The sequence below is a fragment of the Elephantulus edwardii genome, unplaced genomic scaffold (genome assembly GCF_000299155.1).
Source record: "Elephantulus edwardii isolate Elephantulus edwardi_28Jun2011 unplaced genomic scaffold, EleEdw1.0 scaffold00035, whole genome shotgun sequence".
In the NCBI taxonomy this organism is placed as follows: domain Eukaryota; kingdom Metazoa; phylum Chordata; class Mammalia; order Macroscelidea; family Macroscelididae; genus Elephantulus; species Elephantulus edwardii.
In genome coordinates, this window is record NW_006399785.1 from 10,160,194 (window position 1) to 10,168,331 (window position 8,138).

An 8,138-nucleotide genomic window follows, 5' to 3' on the forward strand; every position below is an offset into this window, starting at 1 on the left:
GCTTCAGGCCCCCCTCAGTTTCAGCTTAAAAAAGAAAATTTGATGTAATCCAAATCAAGTGTGAACTATCAAGGTAAGTAGGAAGCTCGGGTAGCCTAGTGATTGAGAGTTTATGTTGCCAGTGCAAAGGAAGGCAGTTGAAATCACCAGCTTGTCTGTGAGAGAAAGATGAGCGATCTACATTCATAGGGTTTACAGTCTCTGAGAACCAACCGGAGGTCAAGTTATGAGTTGGTTTCAACTCAAGGGCACCGAATAACGACAGCATCAATAGAAGTAGCAGGCCAAAGGCTTGAGCTGGGCCTCAAACTCAAAATTGTTCTTACGGGATAGTGAACTGATGGAACAAAGTGTCCAAAAGTGTGGTTAAATTTAGCTAAGGTTTGAGTCCAAGGTGACTGACTGCTTGCCTGTGTCTTCTTGAACAGCTTGTCTTACATTGTTACGAACTTATAAGCACCTACCTCCTCCCACATTATTTGTGCTGCAAGGTGAAAAAAAAATTGACAGAAGACACTCATTTACCCACGTTGACATGCCAGAGGTGACTTCTCTCCTCGACATGGTTTCTGGCATCCTAGTGGATGTAATTACTCAGAATGTTTGTGAAGGTTAGAGCACCTGTCTATTAAAAATATGCCTAACATTGTAATCCTACATATGCAATCTATCCATTGAAGATATAACCTACCAAAGAGAAATAGTTGTAAAATAAAAACATGCAAGGACAGTTTTGATGGGACATGCAGAGTTATTTTCTGGTAGAGAGGAGAAGGGAAAAAAGTGATTGACTCATCATTTGGAAATTATTTTCCCATTTACTCCGTCCACAGATATTTTAACCTTAGTTTTATTACCCCAAAATTGTACTATCTAAATTCAGAGAATTTACAATTAACAACATCAGAATGGATGGTTAAGAGATTGAGATTGTTCTGAGCTTTAGTTTGCTTGGCTCCACAGTCAACATGCTTGGCACTAGCAGGCAGGAAATTAAAAAAAACATATTGTGATGGGAAAGTGTTCTGGGGACCTCTCTAAAGTACTCAAGAGCAATAGTGTCACTCTGGAGACTAAGGTGCATCTGATACAGGCCATGGTCTTTGCAATCACTTGTTATGCATTGGAGAGTTGGACAATGACTAGGGAGGATCGAAGGAGAATTGATGCCTTTGAGCTGTGGTGCTGAAGAAGAGTATTGAGTGTACCATGGACTGCTAAGAATATAAACAGGTTCATCCTGGAGAGGGTTAAGCCAGGCTGCTCCTTGTAGGCAAGGATTCTGAGGCTTCGTTTGACATATTTTGGACATGTTGTAAGGAGGGACCCAGTCCTTGGAGAGGGATATCATGCTGGAGAGGGTGGAGGGACGGCGCAGGAGGGGAAGACCCTCTATGATTGATAATCGGGGTGGGTGTGTTGGAGATGGTGTAATTGGCACAGGACAGAGCAGGGTTTAGGGATGTTGTAAATAGGGTCGCTAAGAGTCACAAGTGACTCAATGGCATGTGACAACAATAACAAACAACTTCACTGATAAATCCAGATAGAGAATTCTACATTTGTGATAAATCTAGAACAAGTCACTGATTTGTCAAAGCTTGTAAAGCTGCATACTTTGGTAACTAATTGCCATCGAGCTAGAACTGACTCATAGCTGGCCCTTCACTGGGTTTCTGAAACTATAAATCTCAAGGGAGAACGTGGCTTATCTTTCTCCTGAAGAGTCACTGGTTGATGCTAGCTGTGTATGGTCTTTGGGTGAGCAGCAAAAATTCCTGTGGATTAATTAGCTCAAAGGAGTTTTGGAATTCAGAACCAATCAAATTTTCAAAAGCTTACTCAGGACAATTGGCAGCATCATAATGGCTTGTGAAGAGATTGAGATTGTCAACAGCCTTAGTTTGCTTGGCTCCATAATCAACATTCTTGGCCCAGCACCCAGAAACTCAAGAGATGAGTTGCATTGAGAAAGTCAGCTGTCAGGGACTGCTCCAGAGTACTGAAGAGCAATGATGTCAGCCTGGAGACTAAGTGTGCCCGCTACAGGCCATGGTCTTCTCAATTGCTTGCTGTGTATCAGAGAGCTGGACAATGACTCATGATGACAGAAAAAGAATTGATATCTTTCAGGTGTGGTGCTGGGGAAGAGTACTGAATATACCATGGACTGCTAGGAAAACAAACAGGTTAGTCCCGAATAAAGTGAAACCAGGCTGCTCCTTAGAGGCAAAGATTCTGAAGCTTCATCTGACATACTTTGGACATGCTGCAAGGAGGGACCAGTCCTTGGAGAGGGACATACATCATGCTTGGGAGGTTGGCGGGACAGCACAGGAGAGGAAGACCCTTGCAGAGATGGATTGATTCAGTCACTGGGGCAATGGGAGTAGGTGTGTCAGAGACAACAAGGTTGGCACAAGATATAGCATGGTTTAGGTGTATTATACAAAGGGTCACTATCAGTCACAAGCAACTCGATAGCACATAACAACAACAACAACAACAACTCAGGAAAAGACAATCTATTACTTTGAAACTACAGTAGAGTTTGTGAGGAATGAATTAGTTATTCAATTTGTTCTTTCTTTATGAATTTATTTACTGATCTTACTAAACATAATAAATACTGTCAGTAAAAGTGAAGCTTTGGAGGCACGTGAGTTTTGAAGAATGTCCAATTTTAGAGCGTGAGAAAGGATGTGGGGGCAGTTGTGAATAAGAAAAGAAGGTTGTTTGTGATATTGTCCATTGCTGTTGACTCTGACTCATGGAAAGTTTGTGTACAAAAGTACGAAGCGCTCCCTGGTCCTGTTGTTATTGTTGTTGTTAAGCGCTGTCAAGGAAAGCACAACTCACAGCAACCCTATGAACAAAAGATCTGAACCCTGTTCTACCCTACACCATCCTCACTTTTCCTGACACATAAGACCGTGTTGCAACAGTCACCAAATCAATCCACCCGGTCTAGGATCTTCCTCTCCTTCGCTGACCCTCCAAACAATAGACCCTCTTAGCAACATGCCCAAAGTACATGAGGTGAAGCCTCATCATTCTTGCCTAGAAAGAGCACTCCAGCTGCACCCTCTCCAAGACATATCTATTTATTCTCTTGGCCATCCATGGGATGTTCAGTGTTCTTCCCCAGAACTACCAAAGACATCAATTCTTCTGTCTTCCTTATTCACTGGCCAGCTCTCACATGCATAGCAAGTGATCCGAAAGACTATGGCCTGAATCATAAGCACCTTAGTCCTCAAACTGACATCATCACTCCTCAATAATTTTAAGCAGTGTCTAACTGCAGATTCTCCCAGTCTCTCTTCATTTCCTGGCTGCTGGTACTAAGGGTGTTAATGGTGGATCCAAGCAAGATGATGTGGTCCCGTACCACCGATATAATCTTTTCTGTGTTTGAATGCGTTTTATTGAGAGCTCCCTCATTTTTCTGACTTTACATCTACATATTGGTTGTCAAAGATTTCCTTTTTTTCTTGGATTCATAATCAACGCTCCCAGAAGCAGCAGTCAAGAAATCAAAAGCCAAATTGCATTAGGAAAATCTGCTATAAAGGAACTCTTTGAAAGTGTGCCTGATCTAAGCCATGGTCTTTTCCATTGCTTAACATGCACCTAAATAAGATGAAATCTTAGACAATGACTAAGGAAGGCTGAAGAAGAATCAATGGCTTTGAATTGTAATGTTGGCAGAGAGTATTGACTATACTATTGGCTTTCAGAAGAACAAACAAATGTGTCTTCAAGGAAGCACAGTCACACTATGTCTTAAAGGCAAGGATGGTGAAATTTTGTTCTACATCCTTTGGGCAGGAGGATCCAATTCTTGGGAAAAGACTTCATGCTGGGAAAGGTAAGTAAGACCACCGAGATCGACACAGAGTCTAAAGTAGTGGGTGTGAGCATGGTGGGGATCATACTGATGTCATGGAATAGAGCACATTTCCCACCTGTTGTTCCTAGAGACACTGTGAGTCCTAGTAGACCTAATAACACTTAATAACAGCAACACATCTGCACGATGTCTTTTCTAGGAATTGATCTTCCCTGATGACGTGTACAAAGAGAATCTAATACTTCTTAACGAAAAACTGAACTAAATCAATTTTGACTCATGATAACCTTCCACTGGGTTTCCAAAACTGTAAAAGAGATAAAACTGAACTTTTCTGTAATTTGTGGATTCGATTTGCCAATCTTTAACGCATAAGCACATAATACATTACCCAGATCACTTAATTGTGCTAATGTGTGAAACCTATGCCTAGACCAGGAGACTGTCATGCAAACAGAGCAAGGGAAATGCATGGTCTAAAATTAAGACGGGATTGTGTCAGGGTTGTCTTCTTTCTCCATACTTATTCAATCTGTGTGCTGAGCAGATTATTTGAGAAGCTGGACTCTGTGGAGAAGAATGTGGGATTAAGATCTGATGAAGACTCATCAGTAACCTGAGCTATGCAGATGACACAAACTTGCTCTCTAAAAGTGAGGAGGACGTGAAGCACTTGTTCCAGAAGATCGAAGAATACAACCTCCACTATGGCTTGCATTCAACATCTAGAAAACAAAGATTCTTAACACTGGACTGATAGGCAATGCCATGACAGGTGGAGAGAAGATTAAAACTGTCAACAACGTCATCTTACTTGGATCTACAAGTAACACACTTGGTACCAGAAATCAGGAAAACTCTCCAAATTTCTAATGACTAGTAATATCACTTTGAGCATTAAGGTGTGTCTGATTCAGGCCATGGTCTTTCCAATCACTTGTTATGCATGTAAGAGATAGACAATAAATAAAGATGACAGAAGAAGAATCAATGCCTTTGAGCTGTGGTGTCGGAGAAGAATAGTGAACAGCCCACAAGCTGTCAAAAGAACAAACAAATATGTCTTAAAGAAAGTTCATCCAGAGAGCTCTTTAGAACTCTTTACCTCACCTCACATACTCCAAGAATGTTGCTAGTAGAGGCTATTCCTTGGAAAGGGCCATGATACTTAAAAAGGCAGAGTCAGCAAAGGAGAGGAAGATCCTTGATATGATAGATTGATGTGGTGACTGCTGCAGTCGGCTCTAGTGTGTCAGGAAATGTGAAGATGGCACAGGATAGGACAGAGTTCAGACCTGTTGTTAATAGGGTCTCTCTGGGTTGTACTCAACTCGATGGAACCTTACAACAGCAACAACAACTTCACGTAAAGAGCAAACATTCCTTAAATGCTTCTTAGAAGCATTCTGAAAGAAGCTATTGTTGCTAGTATTAGGTTCTTCGAGGCCCTTTGCACAACAGAATGAAGCCTACACTATTCTTACTATCCTCTCCTTAACAATGAACCTTTTTTTTCATTGAACCACTATTTTTCCAAACATGAAGGACTTTTATAAAAACTGATCCCTCCTGACAACATGCTAAATATGTGGAACAAATTTTCACTAAGCTCTAAAGAGCACCTTGGTTGGACTTCCTCCAAGACAGATGTGTTTGTAATGGAAGAGTTTAAGAAATGCATCATGATGATATGAGTTTACATCTCAACTTATTGCCATCAAATTAGAAACATCAATTCAGAATATAGCTGGCCCTTCAGAAGAACTGTGCTGGAAACCTGAAGGCATGCAGTTCAAATACAACAGCTGCTCCATTGGAGGATGTACAATCTCCTCCAATGCTATTTACTGCCCCTGAAAATTCACTGGCAGGTCAGTCTTAAGTCATCTCCAACTCAAGGACCCACAATAGCAACAGATTGTACATGAGGAAACTACTTCTCTTTCTCTCCTGGTGTTAGCAGTTCAAATCCCTGTGGAATAAACTTCCAGAGCTCCCTACACTTCCAGCATAAATTAAGGCCCACATAAATTCAGAGCAACAAAACATCTATATTTCTATTCCTACTATTTTGTAATTGGTGTCAGGAAATTGGTGGTGGTGATCTTTTAATACTAAATTTTAATTTTTTTAAATTTAAGTACTTTGGAGAAAAAGTAAATATAGTGAGAGATGTTTTTAAAAGCAAACAAAATTTGTTAGTAACATGTTAACCATTGGTGATTCTAGGTGGATGGTACGTGGATGAAAATTGTTTACTTTTTTCCAAATTTTTCTACTTTGGATTTTTATTTTTAAAAAATCAAAGGAAAACAGTAATTTGCTTAACAATTCACACTCATTTTTTTTCTCAATAACTTTTGTTTTTGTTTTATATTTTTTATTGTTTTACTTTTTTTTTGTTTTTTGATTGAGTAAAGTTTTCTTTTTTAAAATGTACAGTTGGTTGGACCTGTGTACGCATCTTCTCCAGCAGCTGGGGCATCCCCACCTTTGGTGTTTCTGGTGTAAATCACTTGAGCTCTGTGTTTTGAAACCAGCTTGATGAGTAAGTCCTTTACTTTGGAGCTCCTGAAGGGCTGCCCTGGCCAGGGAACCCTGAATCTTCAGTCTGTCAGAGACAACAGCTAGGATTATAAGCTTATAGTTGGGAACTTCTTTACAAAGTTTGTCATATGTGGCTTTGTCAAACAAGACCAGGTTATTGAGCTTGTCCTGAACTTTGCCTTTGGACCACTTCTTCTTGGCCTTGCCCCCAGGTTTGTTCACTGGGTCTTTGTCCTTCTTGGCCGACTTTCCGGCGTCTTTCTTTTTCTTGTCGAACTTGGGCGGCATCATGAAGCTCGGAGAGGAGCTACCACAAGTGCAACCTTGTTAAAATGTAGGATAAAAAGCTAAATTTTGTTACTTTTTTCCCTTAAAAGGGTTTTTTATTTTTCATTCATATGCATTGTATTTCACACGTTGTTCCATTCACATTGAGTTTCATATGATCGTTCCCATACATTCTGTCTTATAAAATTAATCACTGTTGATCTATGCCCAGTATTACCCCGAAGTTTTCAAATCCCACTAGATCTTTCCTAATTTCTTCACTCCCTACTCCCACTCACCAAACTCTGCGCCCTATGATTTCCCCTCCCTTCTGAGCCTTGCCCCACCCCCCCATCCGCTTCTCCCTTTGGACATTTATACACATCTGACTAGTTATCCTTCTAATATTTGTCCTGATGAGACAGAATGAGTTCCCTTAGCGGAATGCTCTCTAGCCTCTACTGTGTTGCACAGTATTTTCTAAACTGTTGTTTCTGAGTGCTGCATGCTATTCCATGGTGTAAATGTGCTACCATTTTTCAATCTATTCACTTGTTGATGGACATTTGGCTCTTTCCATGTTCATCTATTGTGAATAACAGTGCTATGAACATCAGTGCACAGATATTTGTTTGTGTCTTAGTTCTATTTTCCTTGTGGTATATTTCTAGCAGTGAAATAGCTGGATCATGTGAAATCTCTATGGTTAGTTCTTTGAGGAAATGCCAAACTGCCTTCCAAAGTGATTGTACCAGTTTACAATCGCACCAACAGTGTATGAGATTTCCAATCTTTCCACATCCTCTCCAATATTTATTTCTTGTTGTTCTGTTAAACTTTGTCACTGCCACTCTTGTGCGACATTATTTTATTGTGATGTTGATTTACATCTCTCTTATTGCCAATAATTTTGAGCATTTCTTCATGTATGTGTTGGCCATCCAAATGTCTCCTCTGAGAGAGATCTTTGCATGTCCTTTGTCTGTTTGTAATTGTGTTATCAGTGTTTTTCTTGTGGAGGACCTGTTAGCATTCTGTAAATTTTCATTATGAGATCCTTGTAGGAGACGTCACTGCCAAATGTTTTTTCCCCAGTCAGAAGATTTTCTTTTTACTTTATTGAAAAACATTTGTGATGCACACTAAGACTTAATCTATAGAATATCTCGTTCATCATTTTTATCCTTTCCTGGATGTGTATCTCTGGCTGTATTTGCCAGTCTATTTGTACCATAGACTGTTGTTGTTGTGTATTATTGAGTCATAACCGATCTATAGTTGACCTTCTGTTAGAGTTCAGAGGCAGTTAATCATGTGGGAAATGATTGTCCATCCTTCTCCCATATGCCATAGGCTTAACTTTCTAAGTTTGGTATCATATTTTTTTCCCTTATGGTTGTTATGGTTTCAGGCTTTACTCCCAGGTCTTTGATCCTCGAGTTGACTTTTGTATATAGTGTGAGATGTAGAT

The 8,138-nt window shown here is 40.1% G+C and overlaps 1 pseudogene; it reads right to left on the bottom strand.

The window, feature by feature from the left end:
* Positions 1–6,282: 6,282 nt before the first annotated feature.
* Positions 6,283–6,688, bottom strand: LOC102858579 (annotated as a pseudogene).
* Positions 6,689–8,138: the final 1,450 nt, after the last annotated feature.